This window comes from Bubalus bubalis, chromosome 8, assembly GCF_019923935.1.
Source record: "Bubalus bubalis isolate 160015118507 breed Murrah chromosome 8, NDDB_SH_1, whole genome shotgun sequence".
In the NCBI taxonomy this organism is placed as follows: Eukaryota; Metazoa; Chordata; class Mammalia; order Artiodactyla; family Bovidae; genus Bubalus; species Bubalus bubalis.
The window spans coordinates 27,417,492-27,440,470 of record NC_059164.1 but is presented as its reverse complement, the minus strand read 5'-3'; the positions used below and the strand labels follow the sequence as shown (position 1 = coordinate 27,440,470).

The 22,979-nt window shown below is 37.1% G+C and overlaps 1 long non-coding RNA gene across 5 annotated transcripts in view; it reads left to right on the top strand.

Annotated features, from left to right (window-relative positions):
* The first annotated feature begins 330 nt into the window (after positions 1–330).
* Positions 331–22,979, top strand: part of LOC123334670 — a 44,138-nt gene continuing 21,489 nt past the window's right edge. Inside the window, exons 1-4 of one of the 5 annotated variants that reach the window (XR_006552697.2) lie at positions 340–2,478; positions 11,269–11,379; positions 11,506–11,582; positions 20,320–21,502. This is a non-coding gene — a long non-coding RNA (uncharacterized LOC123334670). Of the gene's footprint in view, positions 2,479–11,268; positions 11,380–11,505; positions 11,583–11,683; positions 12,079–20,319; positions 21,503–22,979 lie in introns of those variants that run through there. The other 4 variants (XR_006552696.2, XR_006552694.2, XR_006552698.2 and 1 more) reach the window with 4 other exon arrangements.

Here is a 22,979-nt window from a genome sequence, read left to right as displayed (position 1 = left end):
ATACTGGAGTTGGTAGCCTATCCCTTCTCCAGGTGATCTTCCCAACCCAGGAATTGAACTGGGATCTCCTGCAAAGCAGGTAGATTCTTTACCAGCTGAGCTACCAGGGAAGCCCCAAAGGGTACTCAAGACCTGCCCTGCTGCTGCTAAGTCGCTTCAGTCGTGTCCGACTCTGTGCGACCCCAGAGACGGCAGCCCACCAGGCTCCCCTGTCCCTGGGATTCTCCAGGCAAGAACACTGGAGTGGGTTGCCATTTCCTTCTCCAATGCATGAAAGTGAAAAGTGAAAGTGAAGTTGCTCAGTCGTGTCCGACTCCTAGGGACCCCATGGACTGCAGCCTTCCAGGGTCGTCCGTCCATGGGATTTTCCAGGCAAGATTACTGGAGTAGGGTGCCATTGCCTTCTCCAAGACCTGCCCTAATATAACCTAAAACTAAGCTTTGAAATAATCAAGCTGACCTGCAAATAATTTAAGTCCCAAACAAAATGAAGTTCAATACTCTTTAAAGAAAGACACAAAATTCAATCAACAACATGCTATTTACAATGGGAGGGCATAATAGAATCACAAAGCTGCAAAGCTTTTACTTTTTTACTTGATGTGGTATAATGTTACTTGATGATAGACTGAAATATGTTAAAGATGCATATTGTAAACTATTGAGCAACCATTAAAAAACATCAAAGTAAAACAAAAACCTTGGCATCAAATTTAAGCAAAAACAAACCCCCAAACAAAAAATAAAAGAAGTATAGCTATTGAGCTAAATTTACATATTATTTTGAAAACTATAAGATATCACTTACAAGAGCCTTGCTAGGTAGAAGATTCTTGGTTGTAGGCTTTCCTTTTCATCACATTTAAGTATCTGGTCATTCCCTTCTGGCCTGCAGAGTTTCTGCTGAAAAATCAGCTGATAACCTTGTGGGAGCTAACTTGAATGTTATTTGTGGCTTTTTCTTTGCTGCTTTTAATTTCTCTCTTTATCTTTAATTGTTGTCATTTCAATTACAGTATATCTTGGTGTGTTCCTTTTTGGTTCACTCCGTGTGGGACTCTTTATGCTTCCTGAACTTGGGTGACTGTTTCCTTTCTCAGATTAGGGAAGTTTTCAGCTATTGTGTTTTCAGATACGTTTTCAGCCCGCTTGTTTTTTTCCAATCTCTTGTGGAACTCCTATAATAGAAATAGGACTGTGATTGATGTTATCTCAGAAGTCTTTTAAACTGTCCTCATTTATCTTCATTTCTTTTTATTCAGCAGCAGTGATTTCCACTCCTCTATCTTCCAGCTTACTGATCCTTTCCTCTGTATCATATAGTGTACTGTTGATTTCTTCTAATGTTTTTCATTTCAGGTATTGTATTCTGCTTTTCTATTTGGTTGTTCTTTGCATTTTCTAACTCTTTGTTTCAAAGCTTCTAACTATTTACTCTGTGCATCCATCCTTCTCTCCTGAGTTCTTTCATCATCTTTACAACTGCTTTCTTGGGCAGATTGCCTATCTTCCCTTCACTTAGTTCTTCTGGGGTTTTATCTTGTTCCTTCATCTGAAGTACGTTCCTCTGCCTCCTCTTTTTGTCTAAATTGCTATGTGTATTTTTACCTATGTGGTAGGTTAGTTATGTTACTCTGCCTTATAGAAGTGGCCCTCTGTAGGAAAAGTCCTGTCCGTCCCTACAGTGCACTCCCCTCACCCAAGTTATATGCTCTCAGGATTTCCCTTAAGAGGACTGTGTGGGTCCTTCTGTTGTGGCAGGATGAGTAAGTGGGTGATCTGATAGGTTTGGTTGGCCCCCAGCCCAGTTGGTTCCCAGGCCTTGCCTTGTGCAGATGCTGCTGGTGCTGATTAGCAGGGCCTGGCTGTGAGGTGGCTGATGCAGAACCCCAGGGAACTCTGAGCCTAGTGCTGGCCCACTGGGGGGCATAGTCAGGGTCCCAGAAGACTCTAGGGCTTTTGCTCCCACATTGGTGGGTGAATCCAGGTTCTGGGGTTAGAACTGAACAACTGACAGGCCAGGCTGTGGAGTTGTGGTTTTCCTGGGTCTGGTGTCTGCTCCTGGTGGATGGAGACTAGACTAGATGCTAATACAGGCTTCCTGGAGGGCAGGGCTGTTGTCTGACCACTTGTGGATGGAAGTAGCTGGGTGTTTGTCTTGTGGTGAGCGGGGCCCTGTGGAGAGGCAGCTGTGAGCTCAGGAAGACCTTGTGCAACCTGTTTGCTGCTGGGTTAGGCTCTCTTCCTGCCTTGTTAATTGTTTGGCCTGGGGTGTACCAGCACCAGGGTCTATAGGCTATTGAGCAGGACCAGGGCTTGGCGCTAATAAGAGAGAGGGAGGGCCCGCCTGACGCTGCCAGCACGGGCTCTGGCTTCCACGCATGCGTGTGAATTGAGCTACCAAATATGGCTTCTCTGAGCGTCTGCGTTCCCAGTCGCCTGCCCCATCCTCTACTGGAGAGTCTCCAAGACCAGCAGGTAGGCCTTTCCTAGATGTCTGTCGAACTTCTACTTTATTCTTTGGGTCTTGCTGGTGAGTTTGTGTGAGGAAGTCTCGATCGCCAACAGGCATGTGGTGCTCTTGAAATTAAGCCCGGGGGATCTTCAAAGCCGAGCACTCTTCCTAGGTGCATTACCCCTGGCGAGGAGCCTGAAATGGGCCTCAGAATTCTCACTCCTGTGGGAGAAACTCGCGCTATAATTATTCTCCAGTTTGTGCATAGCACACTGGAGGGTATGGGGGTCGATTATATCATTAATTGCCCCTCTTGGTTGTTTTGTTGTTCAGTTCATTCCAGTTGCACAGTCATGTCCAACTCTTTGCAACCCCATGGACTGCAGCACGCCAGGCTTCCCTGTCCGTCACCAACTCCCGGAGCTTACTCGTGTTCATCCAGTCAGTGATGCCATCCAATCATCCCATCCTCTAGCGTTCCCTTCTCCTCCTGCCTTCAATCTTTCCCAGCATAGGGGTCTTTTCCAATGAGTCAGTTATTCACATCAGGTGGCCAAGTATTTGAGCTTCAGCATCAGTCCATGCAATGAATATTCAGGACTAATTTCCTTTAGGATGGACTGATTTGGTCTCCTTGCAGTCCAAGGGACTCTAAAGAGTCTTATCCAAGGCCACAAAAACATCGATTCTTTGGCGCTTAGCTTTGTTTATAGTCCAACTCTTACATCCATACATAACCACTGGAAAAACCATAACTATGACTAGACGGAGCTTTGTCGGCAAAGTAATGTCTCTGCCTTTTAATATGCTGTCTACGTTGGTCATAGCTTTTAATATAGCAAGTGTCTTTTAATTTCATGGCTACAGTCACCATCTGCAGTGATTTTGGAGCCAAAAATAAAGTCTGTCACAGTTTCCATTGTTTCCCCATCTATTTGCCATGAAGTGATGGGACCAGATGCCATGATGTTAATTTTCTGAATGCTGAGTTTTAAGTCAACTTTTTCACTTGCCTCTTTCACTTTCATCAAGAGGCTCTTTAGTTCTTCTTTGCTTTCTGCCGTAAGAGTGGTGTCATCTGCATATCTGAGGTTATTGATATTTTTCCTGGCAATCTTGATTCCAGCTTGTGCTTCACCCAGCCTGGCATTCACATGATGTACTTTGCATGTGAGTTAAATAAACAGGGTGACAATATACAGCCTTGACGTGGTTATTCCTTCATTTTCAGCAGTGGAAGATCTTTTCTGGTAGGTTTTGGGTTTTTTTCATGGATGGTTGTTCTGCAGATAGTGATTGTGGTGTGCTCATGAGAGGAAGTGAGCTCAAGTTCTCTTTACTCCGCCATCTTGACCAGTCTCCTAATCATTCCAATTAAATGGCAGAGATTGTGAGAATGAATTATGTAAACCCAACTATAATGCAGTCCTTAAGAGATGTCTTATGGTACCTGAAAATATATGTATTAATATTATTGTATATACTATACATTAGATGTTAAAAGAAATGATGGGAAAAGATAGACAATGCAATTACAAACTAATGATTGTGTATATTTAACAATGTAGAGTTAATGACAAATAATATTAGGAATAAAGAGTTGCTCTTTCATAATAACAAAAGGGTTAAGCATAAATAAAACATAAAAATTCAAAATGTTTGCATCTAAAGTCACAACTTCAAGTACTGATCAAAACACCAAAGGGAAACACACAAATCCAGTTATAGTTGAAAATGTCAGTTATTAAGAGAAAACTACACAGAAAATCAATAAGGATATAGAAAACTTGAAAAGCACTGTCAACTAACTGATGATTGAAAAACCTAGCAACAGCAGATATACATTCTATTCCAGGATATGGGGCATTCACCAAGATAGACCTTATTCCTAGCCATAAAGCAAGTCTCAAAAATGTAAGGGAACTGAAATCATATAGATTGTGTATTAAATTCATATCACAATGGAACTAAATTGGAAATCAATAACAGTTACTTTAAAATACCTAAATATCTGAAAATTAAATAGCCCTCTTCTAAATAACCCCATAGGTCAAAGAATAGATGACCAGAGAAATTAGAAATATACTATTAATTGAATAACAATGAAAACACATGTAAAATTTGTGTTTAAGTAGTGTTTAGAGGGAAATACTATTTTTAAATCCTTACTTTAATGAAGAAGCAAGGTCTAAAATCCGTGGTCCAAACATTGATCTAAAGAAGACAAAGAAACGCAAACTCCAAATTAAGAAAAAAAATTAGGAACGAACAGGTGTTAACAATATGGAGGAAATCAATGAGCTAAAAAGGCATAGGGTTTTTGATTTTTAGTATTTTCTTTGATACTTTCTTAAATTATCTGTGCTGTTCTATAATTCAAACTCCATGTCATATCTGATTTGTCTCTTCAGACTGTGGATTTTTAGCCTTTTAGCATGCCCTGTGTTTTTCTGTTGTTGTTGCTGAAACCTGAGTATGATATACCTGGTAATAGGAACTAAGGTAAAATAGGCTTTTAGCATGAGGTTTCATGTTAACATTAAACACAGCCCAACTAGGCATTGTCCTTTTTTCTTCCTTGTTGATTTTGGGTGTCCTGAAGTATTCCTCCTCAGATAGTCTCTTTTGATGCTTGTTCAGCTGTAATCTGCTATCATACTGAAGCCCTGTTTCATGATGGCAAGGTGTAGATAGGAGGGAAAATGTTCTATAATTGATTGATTAAATCCATCTGTTAGTGGGCCTGTGACAGTAAGCTTTATTATCTTCACAAGCGTTTCTTAGCTGTTCCCCTCTCCTTTAGGTTAGACAAGTCTAGAGGGGGCTGAAGTGGGAGAAATGCTCTTTCCTCAGGTGAGATCTGGTTCTGGTAAAGTCTTGTTCCCTTGGAAAGTAGGGCCAGCAGACCTTTGTTACGGAGAACACTGAGAGTATATTTCACAACGATTATCTTTCACCTTCTCTGCCAAAGCCACAAAGGTATCTTTCTCTTCTCTTCACCATCTTCTTGGACGTAAGCTTATAGAAGTATGAGAGATCTCCCCCAAAGACTGAAGTCCCCAAGAGTTTCTCATTCTCACACTAGTCCTCCTCACTCAGCCTCTAACAATTCACCAAAATTGTCAATCAGTGTTACCACCAGTTAATGGCTCCACCTGCTTCTGCTTCAGAAAAGTAGATCTTCGCTGTACAGTTCTGGATTTACCTGATTCTCATCAGATTCAGGGTGGTGGTTTATTTTTAGAACTCGTTTCTCGGAGTCCAAGAAAAGTCATTGTGGTTTTCAATTTGTTTATTTTTTATTTTTTTAAAGGTGGGAGTGATGACTTCCAGGCTAATTACATTTTGGATATGAAACCAAATCCATCTACTGAGTTTTTTTTTTACTTTGGTTATTTTCATTTTTAATCTCTAAAATTTCCATTTTGTTCTTCTTTATATATATATATATATTCTACTTTTGAGACTTTCTGTATTTCATTTATTTCAGGTATATTTGTAATTGCTCATTAAACATTTTAATGATGGCTGCTTGAAAATTCTTGTCAGATAATTCCAGCATTTGTGTCATCTGGTGTTGCATTCTGTTGAATTCTTTGCTCATTCAACTTGAGATGTTCCTGATTCTTTACATGACAAGAGTTTTGATTGAAATCGGGACATTTGGGGTGCTATATTATAATATACTGCACCTTGTTTACATCTGGCATTTTAGCAGAGCTTCCCTGACACCGCTCCACTGAGTGATGAAGGATGCCACATCATTACTACCAGATGGCAGTGGAAGTCCAAATTCTTCACTAGGCTTCCACTGATACCAATGTACAGCGGTAGGGGGTTGCCCAGTAGATCTCAGCTTACAGCACTCTGGCCATTCCTTGGGTCCTAACATCATCAGTTGGTCTGCCTTTTCTCCACTTTCTTATGTTTTATATATAACATCCAGGCTTTTAATAAATGGTTCTTGGTGTGAGGAAAAGTATATTTATTACATTACTAAAAACAAACAAACATAACATTTTTATGAGACCTGTAATACCTTAATGTGTGCTAAGTTGCTTCAGTCGTGTCCAACTGTTTGCATATAGACAATAGCCCGCCAGGCTCCTCTATCCATGGGATTCTCTAGGCAAGAATACTGGAGTGGTTACCATACCCTCCTGCAGGGGATCTTACCAACCCAGGGACTGAACCAGCTTCTTTTGTGTTTCCTCTCTTGCATGGCAGGTGGATTCTTTATCACTAGCACCACCTAATATCTTAAGACTAGAAACACACAAAGGTATTTTAGGAAAAGAAAACTACAGATAATATTCCTTTTGAACATAGATGCAAAAATCTTTTATAAAATCCTAAGCAATTTGGGAAATTTAGGAAAGCAGTATATAGAAAATATAATATATAGGGAAAACAACATTTGAAAAATTAATGTAATTCACTGTATTACATATGTAACTGTAAGAAAATGAATGATTGTCTCAAAATATGTAAAAAATTCATTTGAAAAAATTCAACACCATTGAATTCAGCACCACCAAAACTTTAGAAAACTAGAACTGGTCAGGAGCTTCTTAATTCTAATAAAGGACATCATTTACAAAGCTTCACTAATCCCATACTTGCTATTCAATGACTGAATACTTTCCCTCTTAAGATCAGAAACTAGAGAAAAATTTCTGTTCTCACCAATTCTGTTTAATGTTACACTGGATGTCTTAGATATTTCGGCAAAGCAAGAAAAAGAAAGAAAAACATACCAATTAGAATAAACACCACCAGGAAAATTAAAAAGCAGGTCACAGACTGAGAGGAAACATTCACTTTATGTATAACCCACAAAGTGCTTTGTATTTAGCATATGTTAAAAACTTACACAAATAAATAAGAAAAATCAACCTGAAAAATATGGGCAAAAGATTTAAATGAGTACTTCGCAAAAAATTACAAATGAGAAACATAAAGATACTGAACTTGACTCGTTATCAAGGAAATGCAAATTAAAACTCCAAAAAGACACCCTGTTCACTCACTAGAATGCTAAAACTAAAAAGAATGACAGTGCAAAGTGTGGGTAAAAATATGGCACAACTAGAAATCTCATAAACTGTAATTAAGAGCACAACTGTTATACTTTAGAAAATATTTTGGATGTTCTTTTAGAGTTCACTGTTCTCCTATTATATGATTCATCAATGTTATTTCTGTATTATTTTTTTCCTGAGAATGTCAAAACATATATAAACCCAGAGTTTTAAATGTAAATTTTAATAGCAACTTTATTCAAAATGATCTCCTGCCAGAGAAACCTATCTTAGAAATTTTCATCAAGAAGGTGGACCGCTCATGCAAAATTGAATTCAGGTATTGAGACTGATAATGCCACACACACAAAGAAGTTAAGTTCAGTCACTCAGTCGTGTCTGACTCTTTGCAACCCCATGAATCACAGCATGCCAGGCCTCCCTGTCCATCACCATCTCCCGGAGTTCACTGAGACTCACGTCCATCGAGTCGGTGATGCCATCCAGCCATCTCATCCTCTGTCGTCCCCTTCTCCTCCTGCCCCCAATCCCTCCCAGCATCAGAGTCTTTTCCAATGAGTCAACTCTTCGCATGAGGTGGCCAAAGTACTGGAGTTTCAGCTTTAGCATCATTCCTTCCGAAGAAATCCCATGGCTGATCTCCTTCAGAATGGACTGGCTGGATCTCCTTGCAGTCCAAGGGACTCTCAACAGTCTTCTCCAACACCACAGTTCAAAAGCATCAATTCTTTGATGCTCAGCCTTCTTCACAGTCCAACTCTCACATCCATACATGACCACTGGAAAAACCATAGCCTTGACTAGACGGACCTTTGTTGGCAAAGTAATGTCTCTGCTTTTGAATATGCTATATAGGTTGGTCATAACTTTTTTTTTTTTTTTGGTCATAACTTTCCTTCCAAGGAGTAAGCATCTTTTAATTTCATGGCTGCAGTCACCATCTTCAGTGATTTTGGAGCCCAGAAAAATAAAGTCTGACACTGTTTCCACTGTGTTTCCCCATATTTGCCATGAAGTGATGGGACCGGATGCCATGATCTTCGTTTTCTGAATGTTGAGCTTTAAGCTAATTTTTTCACTCTTCTCTTTGACTTTCATCAAGAGGCTTTTTAGTTCCTCTTCACTTTCTGCCATAAGGGTGGTGTCATCTGCATATCTGAGGTTATTGATATTTCTCCCGCCAATCTTGATTCCAGCTTGTGCTTCCTCCAGCCCAGCGTTTCTCGTGATGTACTCTGCATATAAGTTAAATAAACAGGGTGACAATATACAGCCTTGACATACTCCTTTTCCTGTTTGGAACCAGTCTGTTGTTCCATGTCCAGTTCTAACTGTTGCTTCCTGACCTGCATATAGGTTTCTCAAGAGGCAGGTCAGGTGGTCTGGTATTCCCATCTCTTTCAGAATTTTCCACAGTTTATTGTGATCCACACAGTCAAAGTCTTTGGCATAGTCAATAAAGCAGAAATAGATGTTTTTCTGGAACTGTCTTGCTTTTTTGATGATCCAGCAGATGTTGGCAGTTTGATCTCTGGTTCCTTTGCCTTTTCTAAAACCAGCTTGAACATCTGGAAGTTCACGGTTCACGTCTTGCTGAAGCCTGGCTTGGAGAATTTTGAGCATTACTTTACTAGTGTGTGAGATGAGTGCAATTGTGCAGTAGATTGAGTGTTCTTTGTCATTGCCTTTCTTTGAGATTGGAATGAAAACTGACCTTTTCCAGTAGAAAATCTAATTCACATAATGAGACTTTCTGGAGCACGTCGGACAAGTGCTCCCTGAAAATGATACATAAACAAATGAAAAGTGTTCAGTCTTGCAAATTATAAAGGCAATTGATGTGTGTATATGTGTGAAGAGCTAAAACCTAGAAAAATAGTATGACTCAAAGTCCTTGAATTTAAATTGTGAAAGTACTTACTAGTTAGATTAATTTGGGCAAATTACTTCATCTCTCTGTCCCTCTTTTTCTACTTCAGCAAATAGATCCCATAGTAGTACCTCTTGAGTTACTGAGAAAACTAAATGTGTAGACATACTACAATGCTTAGAACAGAGTCTAGGAAGAAATAAGCTATTGTTAAATACTGGCTTTTTTTTTTTAACAAGAATGTAGGGAGTTACTTTCATGCACAATTGCTAGAAATATAAATTATTACATTCTTTTTGATACTACTACAGATAAAATCCCTTTAAAGTGTGTATACATTAGTCCAACAACATCTCTGGGAATGTGTATGCAAAATTAATTTGGTGTATATGCAATTAATTCTGTCCAAGAATATATAACCAATATTTACAGAAGGAATAAAAACTGAAATAACACAAATACCCAAATTTCCAATTATAAGGGATTCAGTTTTGGGATAGTTGTATATTATTTCCTTAAATTTCCATGAGAATATGTAACAGTATGCAACAATGTACACTTCATATTAAGTGTGGAAGGATGTCAGATTGAGGATTAATGATAAATTGATGCAAAAAATATATATACACAGAATCAACAACAAAATGGTGGAACCTGATTAAGAACTTTCAGGACTCAAAGGAATTGTCTATATAGAAAGAAGGTAGAGCCATATGTAGGTGAAAAATCATATCTGTGTCACAAGCTGACTACATAGTAATCATTAACAATGCACTTTTTGAGCCTCAGTTTTCTAAGGATTAAAATGGAAAAATATAGAGGATACATATTAATTGTATGGATTTTTGTGAATACACTAATAGAGTTGATACATATTAATAGAACATTTTAGGTGAATGTATAAATTGTTATTCAAATTAATTTAAGAGACTTAAATGAGTAGATTAAGAAACCATTTTCTGGGATGGTAAAAGTAAGTGTTATAAAGATGGACAAACTAGCAAAAACTTAAGTTTTGCACATATCTATTCATAACATTACTAGGATATTTAAATACTCTTATCCTTCACTTGGCAAAAATTGTAAAAATGTCTAAGAAAATTCTGAAAAAAGGGAGGAGGGCAAAAGGATGGTATTAAAATATACCATAAAGCTATAATTATTAAAGCAGTGTGATTTCATGGGAAAAAAATAGATGTGGAATGGAAAATTATAGCAAATATATTTTTATCTCCTCTTATTGATATTGACATATGTGTATGTATCTATATAAGAGTTTACTATAAAAAGGTACAACTAAAAGCCACTAATGGATTTATTGTTAATCTAATATCAGAAAAAATGAATATATACTTGAAAAAGTTAGTTCCTTACCTCATACCATATCCAAAAGTTTATTTTAAAGATTAAGAAAATAAATGATAAAAAGTAAAGGAATATGAATATCTGATCTCTAAAGAGTTTCTTAATGAAAGTAATTACAAAGGAAAATATCACTAGCATAATTATATAAAACATATGTCTGAAATAAAAGTAACATTAGGAAACAGAATTTGGGAAATATCTTTAGCAAATATGACATAGTCTTGAGGGTCTTACTATATGTTATTTTTTGCCTTAAAAATTATTCTTCTATAACATTCCAAGCTGTCTTTATAACTTTTTGTTCTTTTTTAAAAATTTGTTTATTTGGAGGCTAATTACAGTACAATATTGTGGTGGTTTTTGCCATACATCAACATTGATCAGTCATGGTTGTACATAGGTCCCACCATCCTGAACATAGGTCCCAACCCATTGTCAGGGGACGTTCAACTTTAAGGAATCCAATATGTTGCACTTTTCTTCTTTTGTGTGCCATTTCTTAAGAATTATCTGTTCCTTATCAATTCCTATTCCAGGAACAAGTAGAGCTGCATGCAATTCTCAGGACTGAGATCATGAGAAAGGGTACCTGCCTGGATTCCTCTCAGTGGCTCTCTTCAATGACTCTTTTCAGCGTCAATGACCTTGTATGTATTAGACTATCCATTTTGTTGCAATTGAAGGGATTTCATCCTTTGTAATGGCTGAGTAATCAGTTTACTAAAGATGTATAAGCCTGCATTTTTGCTAATAAAATACCTTTGTTTCACTAGAGACTTGTAGAAACCTGCCAAGCCCCCTTTCCTACCCGGGCTTTAAAGACCTCTTCGAGAGGACACCCTATGCCTCCGTGAGTAGTACAAGCCCTGTCCTAGGGCTTTATTGGTTCTCTGTGTAACCCAGGAAATTCTAGCCTCTTTTTCTCTTTTGCTTCCTTATCGTTGACTCCAGACCACCAGGTTCCGGTCCATTAAAGGACCACAACAACCCATCCAGAGCACCAGCTCTGGATGCCCTGCTTCATTCATCGAATTTGCACTGGTCATCTATTTTACATATGGTAATATACATGTTTTAATGCTAATCTCTCATATTGTCTCACCCCTGCCTTTTCCCACAGAGTCCAAAAATCTGTTCTTTACATCTGTGTCTCTTTCGCTGTCTTGCATATAGGGTCATCTTTACCATCTTTCTAAATACCATATGTATACTTTAATATACTGCATTAGTATTTCTCTTTCTGGCTTACTTCATTCTGTATAATAGGCTCCAGTTTCATCCACCTCATTAGAACTGACTCACATGTGTTATTTTTTTATAGCTGAGTAATATTCCATTGTGTATATGTACCACAATAAAACCATTAATCTGCCAATGGACATCTAGGTTGCTTCCATGTCCTAGCTATTGTAAACAGTGCCACAATGAACATTAGGGTACATGTGTCTCTTTCAGGTCTGGTTTCCTTAGTGTGTATGCCCAGCAGTGGGATTGCTAGGTCATATGGCAGTTCTATTTCCAGTGTTTTAAGGAATCTTCACATTATTCTCCATAGTAGCTGTACTAGTTTGCATTCCCACCAGCAGTATAAGAGGGTTCCCTTTTCTCCACACCGTCTCCAGCATTTATTGTTTGTAGACTTTTTGACGGCAGCCATTATGACTGGTGTGAGATGGTACCTCATTGTGGTTTTGATTTGCATTTCTCTGATAATGAGTGATGTTGAGCATCTTTTCATGTGTTTGTTAGCCATCTGTATGTCTTCTTTGGAGAAATGTCTCTTTAGTTCTTTGGCCCATTTTTTGATTGGGTCATTTAGTTTTCTGGTATTGAGCTGCATGACCTGCTTACATATTTTTGAGATTAATTCTTTGTCAGTTGCTTTGTTTGCTGTTATTTTCTCCCATTCTGAAGGCTGTCCTTTCACCTTGCTTATAGTTTCATTCATTGTGCAAAAGCTTTTAAGTTTAATTAGGTCCCATTTGTTTATTTTTGCTTTTATTTCCATTTCTCTGGGAGGTGGATCACAGAGGATCCTGCTGTGATTTGTGTCAGATAGTGTTCTGCCTATATTTTCCTCTAAGAGTTTTATTGTTTCTGGTCTTCCATTTAGATCTTTAATCCATTTTAGTTTATTTTTGTGTATGATGTTAGAAAGTGTTCTAGTTTCGTTCTTTTACAGGTGGTTGACCAGTTTTACCAGCACCACTTGGTAAAGAGATTGTCTTTTCTCCATTGTATATTTTTGCCTCTTTTGTCAAAGATAAGGGGTCTGTAGGTGCATGGATTTATCTCAGGGTTTTCTGTCTTGTTGCATTGATCTGTATTTCTGTCTTTGTGCCAGTATCATATTGTCTTGATGACTGTAGTTTTGTAGTATAGTTTGAAGTCAGGCAGGTTGATTCCTCCAGTTCATTCTTCTTTCTCAAGATTGCTTTGCCTATTCAAGTTTTTTTTTGTGTTTCCATATGAATTTTGAAATTATTTGTTCTAGTTCTGTGCAAAATACCGTTGGTAACTTGGTAGGGATTGTGTTGAATCTATAGATTATTTTGGGTAGTATACTCATTTTCACTGTGTTGATTCTTCTAATCCATGAATATGGTCTATTTCTCCATCTATTTGTGTTATCTTTGATGACTTTCATCAGTGTTTTCTAGTTTTCTACATATATAGGTCTTTTGTTTCTTTAGGTAAATTTTATTCCTAGGCATATAAGTATTGTTAAACATTTGTAGATTTTGTAACTTTATAAGAACAAATAAGTTAATGAACAGTTAATAACAAGATTTAGCCTTAGAAACCAGGTGATTCGGGAGCATTGAAGAAAATCTAAACATATTCTTGACTTGAGTAGCAGAACTTCTAAGTAAAGAATCACACTGATTGTCCTGAGTTTCTTACTCTGTATATATAAGTATTTTAAAGTTGACATCACTTGAAAGGAAAAGGAAATCAAGGTCATAAGCAATGAATTGTTGATAAAATAAATATCAGTTCAGTTCAGTTCAGTCGCTCAGTCATGTCCAACTCTTTGCGACCCTATGAATCGCAGCACGCCAGGCCTCCCTGTCCATCACCATCTCCTGGAGTTCACTCAGACTCACGTCCATCTAGTCAGTGATGCCATCCAGCCATCTCATCCTCTGTTGTCCCCTTCTCCTCCTGCCCCCAATCCCTCCCAGCATCAGAGTTTTTTCCAATGAGTCAACTCTTTGCACGAGGTGGCCAAATATAGCTGATGTTAAAAAAAATTCAACCCCACTTATAATGAAGGGAATGCAAATTTTAAAAACTTCAAATGCTCGTGTCTCAGATTAAGAAAGCTATCCTGATTGTTAAATAGTACAGAAGGGCATGTCAGTGATGTTCACTCATTCCCTTTTGGGTCAGTAATGTTATGAGAGTTTTTCCCCCAAGAAATGTGAATTAAAATTTACACATAATGATATTTGAAATATAATTAATTATAATATAAGGAATAGAATGATTTTATTATTCTATATTAGAGAATAAATTAACACCCAGTCCTATGTTAAAATGGTACATAAAAATTAAATTTTTTTAGAAAGAATATTTAATGATATTGAAAGTAGTTATATTAAATGGAACAAGCAGAATGCAAAATTTTTATTATGTATAATATTTATTTTTTAAATTAATTTTTATTGGATGTAGTTGTTTTAAAATGTTGTGTTAGTTTCTACCATACAGAAAAGTGAATCAGCTGTGCGTACACATATATTCCCTTTTCTGGATTTCCTTCCCATTTAGGTCACCACAGTGAATCTAGTTCCCTGAACTATACTGTAGTTTCTCATTATTTATGTATTTTATGTAGTATCAGTAGTGAATATATGTCAATTCCAATCTCCTAATTCACCCCCACCCTTTTCCCCTTGGTATCCATACATTGTTTTCTATTTCTGCTTTGCAAATGAAATCATTTTTACCATTTTTTTAGATTTTATAATACATATATGCATTAATATATTATATTTGTTTTTCACTTTTTTATTTACTTCACTCTGTATGACAGTCTCTAGGTCCATTCACATCTCTCTAAATAACCCAATTTCATTCCTCTTTATGGCTGAGTAATATTCTATTGTATATATGTACCACATCTTCTTTATTCCTCTGTTGATGAACACTTAGGTTGTTTCTATGACCTGGCTATTGTAAATGATGCTACAATTAACGTTGGGGTGTGTATGTCATTTCGAATGATGATTTTCTCCAAGTATATGCCAGTGGTAGGATTGTTGGGCCATATGCTATTCTATTTTTAGTTTTTTAAGGATCCTCTATACTGTTCTTCTTAGTGGCTGTATCAATTTACATTCACACCCTCTCCAGCATTTATTGTTTGTAGAGTTTTTGTTAATGGCCATTCTGATTGGCAAGAGGTGATACCTCATTGTAATTTTGATTTGCATTTTGCTAATAATTAGTGATGTTGAGCATCTTTTCATGTGTTTGTGGCCATCTGTATGTCTTCTTTGGAGAAATGTCTATTTAGGTCTTCTTCCCATTTTTTGATTCTTTGTTTTTCTGATATTGAGCTGCATGAATTGCTTTTGTATTTTGGAGACTAATCCTTTGTCACTTGCCTCATTTGCAACTATTTTCTCCCATTCTGCGGGTTGTCTTTTCATCTTGTTCATGGTTTCCTTTGATGTGCAAAATATTATATGTATTCTTAATTCTGACTTTTAAAGTATTCATACAAAAAGGCTAAAAATATGGGCATGATTATGGGTATTATTTTTTCATAATTTTTTGTTATTCCAACAATATTTCTCTGCATTGCAATGTTATTTTTATAGCATGAAAAATATGCTCTATATAAAATTATTTTACAATGACCATCAAATCTTGAGTTAGTATATTATAAAAACATTTTTTTTAATTTTATTTTATTTTTAAACTTTACATAATTGTACCAGGATGGGGAACACATGTATACCTGTGGTGGATTCATTATGATATTTGGCATAACTAATATAAAAACATTTTAGATGATTTGTATAATTTGCTCCATTTGAGGCTTATAAAAAGGATGAATTTCATGAATATATTAAATACCTGGTTAGTTGAAGAATTCAAATAATTTTTCATGCTACTTTAAAAATATTTGGTTTGTATTTAGATGTACTTAACATTATAAAAACAAATTTCTGTTTGGCTCTTTCCTCCTACACTGAAGAACACAAAGTCCTAAAATGTGGAGGAGTTAGGAAACTCTGGAATTATCTTCTCAAGATGACAGAGTTTATTGTTAAAAATTATTTTTTAATAAAATATTTCCTTAGGTGGATACTAGTTAAATGCTGACACCTTGGCAATTGTCAATTTTTGACAGTGCTTTGTTTCTTGTGTTTGTTTTATCATTGTATAGTCAGTTGGAATAACAGTTTCTCTTGAGTTTTCATGGAGTTGCAGCAGGTTGAGAGCATTCCCTAAAATGTCCTTAGCAAGAGTGATTTTAAATAATACTAAGTTTTCTAATTTCTGAAAACATTCAGAATAACTGATAAAAAGGATTAAAATATTAGTCTCATCACATCTGTAGGTATTCTTGTAAAAGAAAGACAAATAAAAATATAACTTTTTCAAAAAGTAGGGAGTTTGAAAGATACCATGTTAGATGATGGATCCTCTTTCCTTTGAGCTACTTCTGTGCCAAAGGCCCATAAATACTGTCATTCATATATAAAACATTTAAAAAACTAATTATCAATATGCATACCTTTTCATATTCACTGGAAATGGTAGATATTTAACATGTGTATGTCAATTCACATGCTACTTAAATCACTCTATGGCATCCCTATCACATTTATTCAATATTTTTCTCTAACTATGTTTCTCCCCTCATTTTTTTGATTATTGGATTTTAGTTCTGTGTCCCATGTAAATTTACTCAAACAGGAAAAATACTACCATGATCCTCTTCCCGTGGAACAGGGACGTTTCCAGTGAGAGAGTCAAACATGCAAAACTAGAAATTGGTAAATAAGAAATCTAGACCAGTAAGAATTGGTATTTATTTAATTGGTATTTATTTATTTAAACAGTTACACTTGCTTGCCAGTGTGTTAACTGGTTTATATGGATTCATTTATTTAATCTTAAATCATTTTCATGAAACAGACTGATGAAGAAACTGATGACCACAGAGGTTATGAAACTGGTGTAAGGTCATATGGCTGGTAAATGGAATATCTGAGTCTGGAATCTGACTCTGCCTGGCCTCAGAGCCCACACTCTAAATTACCAAACTGTGCTAAGAGATTGGGAAGCAAGCTGAAAGCCTAGAAACCACCCAGTGCTTTGCTATTTTTTGTCAGAGGTTGGACTTATCACAAACAGAATCACTAGTTCATCCAGTAAGTTTTCTAGTATCATATCCCAACTGGTAAACAGGATCCCTATAGTGAGGTCTCAGAACAAACAGAGTTCTCCGGCAGAACAGGATGTATTCATCAGAAAACCTCCTGATAACTAGCTGTCCCACTGGCTGTTGAATAGTGGAATTAACTGGTATTGACCACAAATAATATGTGCAGCAAAATCATTTTAAGGCCATGTAGATGTGTACAAATTATGTCAGTCAATGTGCTTCATGGAATGAAATGGTAGAAAAATAATGGCCTTTGGAGTATAAATCACAGTTGTTCTTTAAAACTCATTACTTGAATGAGGTACTCTCAGAAATCTTTAGCTTTTCATTGTAGCATGGCCTCATAATGCCTGTGGAAGAGTTATTATGAGGAATAGTGACACTATTTTGAAAGCACCCATATGACACAATAAATCTGAACTATTGTGTATACTATGAGTAATAGGTATTATTTATAGAATAAAGAGGGCCTTTATCTGCTCTGTGTGGAGTTCTCACATTAAGAAAAGATGTAATGCATTATATGAGCAAAAAGGCATACATGCAAATGCATTTCTAATCATAAAATGTAAAAATAGGTATCTTACAATTAAAAGACAATTTTCTCAGTATGGAAGGGTGTGCTGATAATGTGTGTGTGAAAAATGACAGCATTAATTTCATTGTTCAGTCAACAAATTGTTATCCAGAGCCTAGTCTATTCTAGGTGGTAGAGATAGATTCAGTCTCTTTACACTCAAGAAAAGTAATGTGGGCATATACCTAAATCAGGCCATTTTTAATTGGTTTATTCTCATTTCAAAGTAGCAGGAAAGACCTGCTTGAGAAAAATGAAAACCTTACTTTAGGGCTTAAAAAACAATGAAGTAAAATGTGGTATCCATGAATAAGAAAATGTTTAAAATTTAAACTTAATTGACTAAACCCTGAATTAATTTTTTGAAAATGAGATAATCCTTAAAAAATATAAGGACAATTCAGTTGTAAAGTGAACTATTTCTGATTGAAAATCTTGACATCTAAACATGGTATATTGTGCATTTCAATAGTTAATGCCATACTAGTTATTATAATAGAAAATCTGCTCAAATTTAGTCATTTATCATGGTGAAAGTGACAGTAGTTCAGCTGTGTCTGACTGTGCGACCCATGGACCATACATGGGATTCTCCAGGCCAGAATACTGCTGTGGGTAGCAGTTCCCTTCTCAAGGGGATCTTCCCAACCCAGGGATCGAACCCAGGTCTCCCATATTGCAGGGGTATTCCTTACCAGCTGAGCCACCATGGAAGCCCAAGAATACTGGAGTGGGTAGCCTATCCCTTCTCCAGTGGATCTTCCTGACCCAGGAATTGAACTGGAGTCTCCTGCATTGCAGGTGGGTTCTTTACCAGCTGAGCTACCAGAGATGCCCATAATTTAACATAGTAATAATTCATATTTTGCACACAGAAAGGTCAATATAAGTGTCCATGTCGGTTTTTAGAGGGATCTAGACTTTTTGCCTGGGGCTTCCCTGGTGGCTCAGATGGTAAAGAATCTACCTGAAATGCAGGAGACCCGAGTTTGATCCCCAAGTTGGGAAGATCCCCTGGAGGAGGGAATGACAGCCCACTCCAATATGCTTGCCTGAAGAATCCCATGCACAGAGGAGCCTGACAGGCTACAGTCCAAGAGGTGGCGAAGAGTCAGACACAACTGAGTGACTAAGCGCACATGCAGACTCTTTGCCTAAGTATATCATCTTCAACCACATAGCTTCCAGAAGTCACTGGATAATGGAGAAGAACATGAGAGATTTAAGTCTGCAGCCTTGGAAATGATGGACCGTATTTCCAACCACATTCCAGTGGTTAGAACTTACTATCAGGGAGACTACAGTGTAGGTCAGTGGTATTCAATTTGTGGTCCATGCACTGGCTGCCCATCTGCAAAACTATTTGTTACTGATCTTTGATAAGATCAGAAACTTGTTTTGGATGTAAATTAATTATGTATGTCACTAAGGACACTGTTGAGTATAGTGACAACTAATCTTGATGAAGGAAGCCATTTATTGATTTACGGTCTGGTATAAACTTCTCCAGTACTTTGGCCACCTCATGCAAAGAGTTGACTCATTGGAAAAGACTCTGATGCTGGGAAGGATTGTGGGCAGGAGGAGAAGGGGACGACAGAGGTTGAGATGGCTGGATGGCATCACTGACTCGATGGACGTGAGTCTGAGTGAACTCCGGGAGTTGGTGATGGACAGGGAGGCCTGGCGTGCTGTGATTCATGGGGTCACAAAGAGTCGGACACGACTGAGCGACTGATCTGATCTCATCTGATAAACTTCTAGTCGTGAACCAGCACTTTGAGTAGCACTGACTTAGCTGTGTGCTCCGGAGAAAGAGGAAACAGATTTGATGACCAGTTAGCCAGCTTTTGCTACATCCAACAGTATAGTTTAGATAGACATATATGCGGGGGTGATAATTGAGTCTGGGTTTTAAACATCTTTGAAGTCTTTTAATATTAAAATATATTACATAAATGAAAAATTATTTGCAATAGGTTAGTTTTTATAATGTTTGAAAATATTAAAGCATTGGCAAATTAAGAATGATTTAAAATAAACAACAATATAGGTTAACTGATTATCCTTACTGTAAATTTTAAAAATCAAATCTTACTGTAATTTTAACATGTAGCAGTTATGTTACACACACTCATATAGCTCTTGTTAACTGATTGCTAAGTCACTTCAGTTGTGTCTGACTCTATGTGACCCCATAGACGGCAGCCCACCAGGCTCCCTGTCCCTGGGATTCTCCAGGCAAGAACACTGGAGTGGGTTGCCATTTCCTTCTCCAATGCATGAAAGTGAAAAGTGAAAGTGAAGTCGCTCAGTCATATCCGATTCTTAGCGACCCCATGGACTGCAGCCTACCAGGCTCCTCTGCCCATGGGATTTTCCAGGCAAGAGTACTGGAGTGGGGTGCCATCGCCTTCTCCACTTGTTAACTGAGGTAACTCAATTAACTCATATTAAAGCTAAAAATGTGAGACTTGACATGAAAGGATGCTACAAAAAGCATTACAGATAAGAAAATAGCTGCATTTGAAGTAAATATTTGCTGTATCTCAACTATGTAATTCATCAGGTTCTTCCTATTTCTAAAATAAGGATTCTTTTCAGGATTTTAGACATAACTCTCATGAAGTATACCAAAGGAAGGATATGAGATAAAGTATGGATAATTAAACAGCAAAAACAAGGAAAGGGAAGACATTTAGAGAGTGACTTCATCTGTTTGAAGAGAATTTTCAAAATATAATGATGTCCACATTTAATGGTAGCACAAGACATATTAAAATTTTAAATATCTTTTGGATTAGTCACCATTTTGATTTATCCACCCCATGTTTCTGTCTTTTAATGTGGAGAATCGAGTGTTTTCTGGCTTGCATGTTGTACCATTATTGTGACTTAATAATTGGGGCATGGAAGGGGACCAGCATAATCATATGGAAGAGACAGTACTGCCACGTTGTAAACATGGGTGTATGCAGTACATGGAAGGGAGAAAAAAGTGACTTATACCATGTAGGAAAAATCAAAAGTGCCTGCAGATGGAATTAATGGAATAGATTTAGGTTGCACCTGTAGACTATGTTTGACATTCCTCTCTAAAACATCTCATATGGAAAGCCCAGTCTGTTCTGGTTAATATAGCTTTGACATACTCAGTGAATTCAAATCTAGATTGCAGAATATTTACACTGGTCAAAGTTATTTCGATAATTTAGAATGAAGTGAATCTCGGGGATGAAAATGTAAAGGTGTAGCTTTTAATATTCATAAAAACTGAAGATTCAAAAGTGAGAAAACATAGATCCTAGTGTAGCTCTGGTTCGATGTAGAAAAATAATTTCACCACTCGAGATTTTGGTTTCTTCATCTGTATTAAAAAAGTTTACTCCAGATGTTTTTTTGATATTTTTGCTGTGCTATGTTTTAATCACAGAACATCAAGGGCCTCTTGGTAGAAATCTTGAGAATCACATGAAAGCAGAAAGCTGGAGCTTAATGGTAATATAGGATTTTTTTTTGTATCAATGATACTTAAACGATGCACTCAGATATTAAGCCAGAAATTTCAGAGCCATCCTTTATATTCCTCTGAATGGAATGTATTTCCTCCTTGAGTTCACTCCACCCCAGCTTCAGTTTTATTATCAGTGTTTATTGAGGGCTTCACTTGGAGCAACGTGCTGTGCTTAGTCGGTCAGTCATGTTTGACTCTTGTGACCCCATGGACTGTAGCCTGCCAGGCTTCTCTGTCCATGGGGATTCTCCAGGTAAGAATGCTGGAGTGGGTTGCCATGCCCTTCTCCAGAGGATCTTCCCAACCCAGGGATCAAACCCAGGTCTCCCGCATTGCTGGCAGAATCTTGCTGTCTGAGCCACCAGGGAAGTCCGTGAATACTGGAATGGGTAGCCTATCCCTTCACCGATGGATCTTCCTGACCCAGGAATTGAACTGGGGTCTCCTGCATTGCAGGTGGATTCTTTACCAACTGAGCTACCAGGGAAGCTCCCACTTGGGGCAATAGGAGACCTCATTTCTTTTCCTTCAGACCTCTTTTCTCTTTTCTACCTTCCACTGTTAGTGTTTGCTCTTACTCTGTCTCAGCAAAGCATAATATAACTGCTTTGCTTTCCTCCCTGCAACAGTACAAAGGTAAGAGGTTCATTTTCAGCCACTTCTGCCTCTGAAACATTGGGACTGAAAATAAGTATGGCAGAATTTTAACAGTTGAAGAGGCAACTATCTCATGAATGATCCACACTGACTTCCATCATTTCTTCTTCTTTTTTTTTAATTAATTTATTTTAATTGGAGCCTAATTACTTTACAATATTGTGGTGGTTTTTGCCATACATTCACATGAATCGGCCATGGGTGTACATGTGTTCCCCATCCTGAACCTCCCTTTCACCTCCCTCCCCATCCCATCCCTCAGGGTCATCCCAGTGTACCAGCCCTGAGCACCCTGTCTCATGCATTGAACCTGGACTGGTGATCTGTTTCACATATTCACCAGTGGAAAGTCAGATTCCCTTTATGGTCTTTACTGGATAGTCAGAATCTCTTTTGAAAACTAGAAACATTTTTGAAAAGAGTTCTTAAACTCTTAGTCTCAGGAACCCTCCTTAGAAATTATCGAGCTCCCCAAAGAGTTTTTTATCTGGGTTATATGCATTAATATTTACTTTATTAGATATGAAAACTTAGAACATAATTTCCTAAAGAATAACTGTATTTTCTGAGTAAGAAGTTTAGTGAAAAGAGTGACATGATGTTACAAGTTTTGCAAATCTTTTGGTGTCTGATTTAAGGAAAAACTCAGCTACATATTGCTTCTACATTCAGTCCGCTACAGTGTGTTTTAATTGGCATATGTGGTAAAAATCTGGCTTCACAAAGATATGTAGTTGGGCAAAGGAGGGGTATTTCACTAGCCTTTGTAATTAGCAACATTATTCTTTGATAGTATACCAAAACTCAACAATAGTGGTAACTTAAAGATTAGTTTAAATTTGGGATTTGAAACCACATCAGTGCATTTTTCATCTCTGTTCCATTAAAATCTATTCATATACCTTTTACTTTGAATAGATCTTTTACCACTGTGTGATTTTGTAACATTATATATTGATCATTTGGAAAATAGTGGTTCAAGTTATGCAGAACTTCTAAATGCGGACACATTTTACTATACAGAAAAACCCCTCACATTCATTAATATCACCAATCTCATCCAGAAATCTTAAAGTATTAGGAAGCTGTCAGA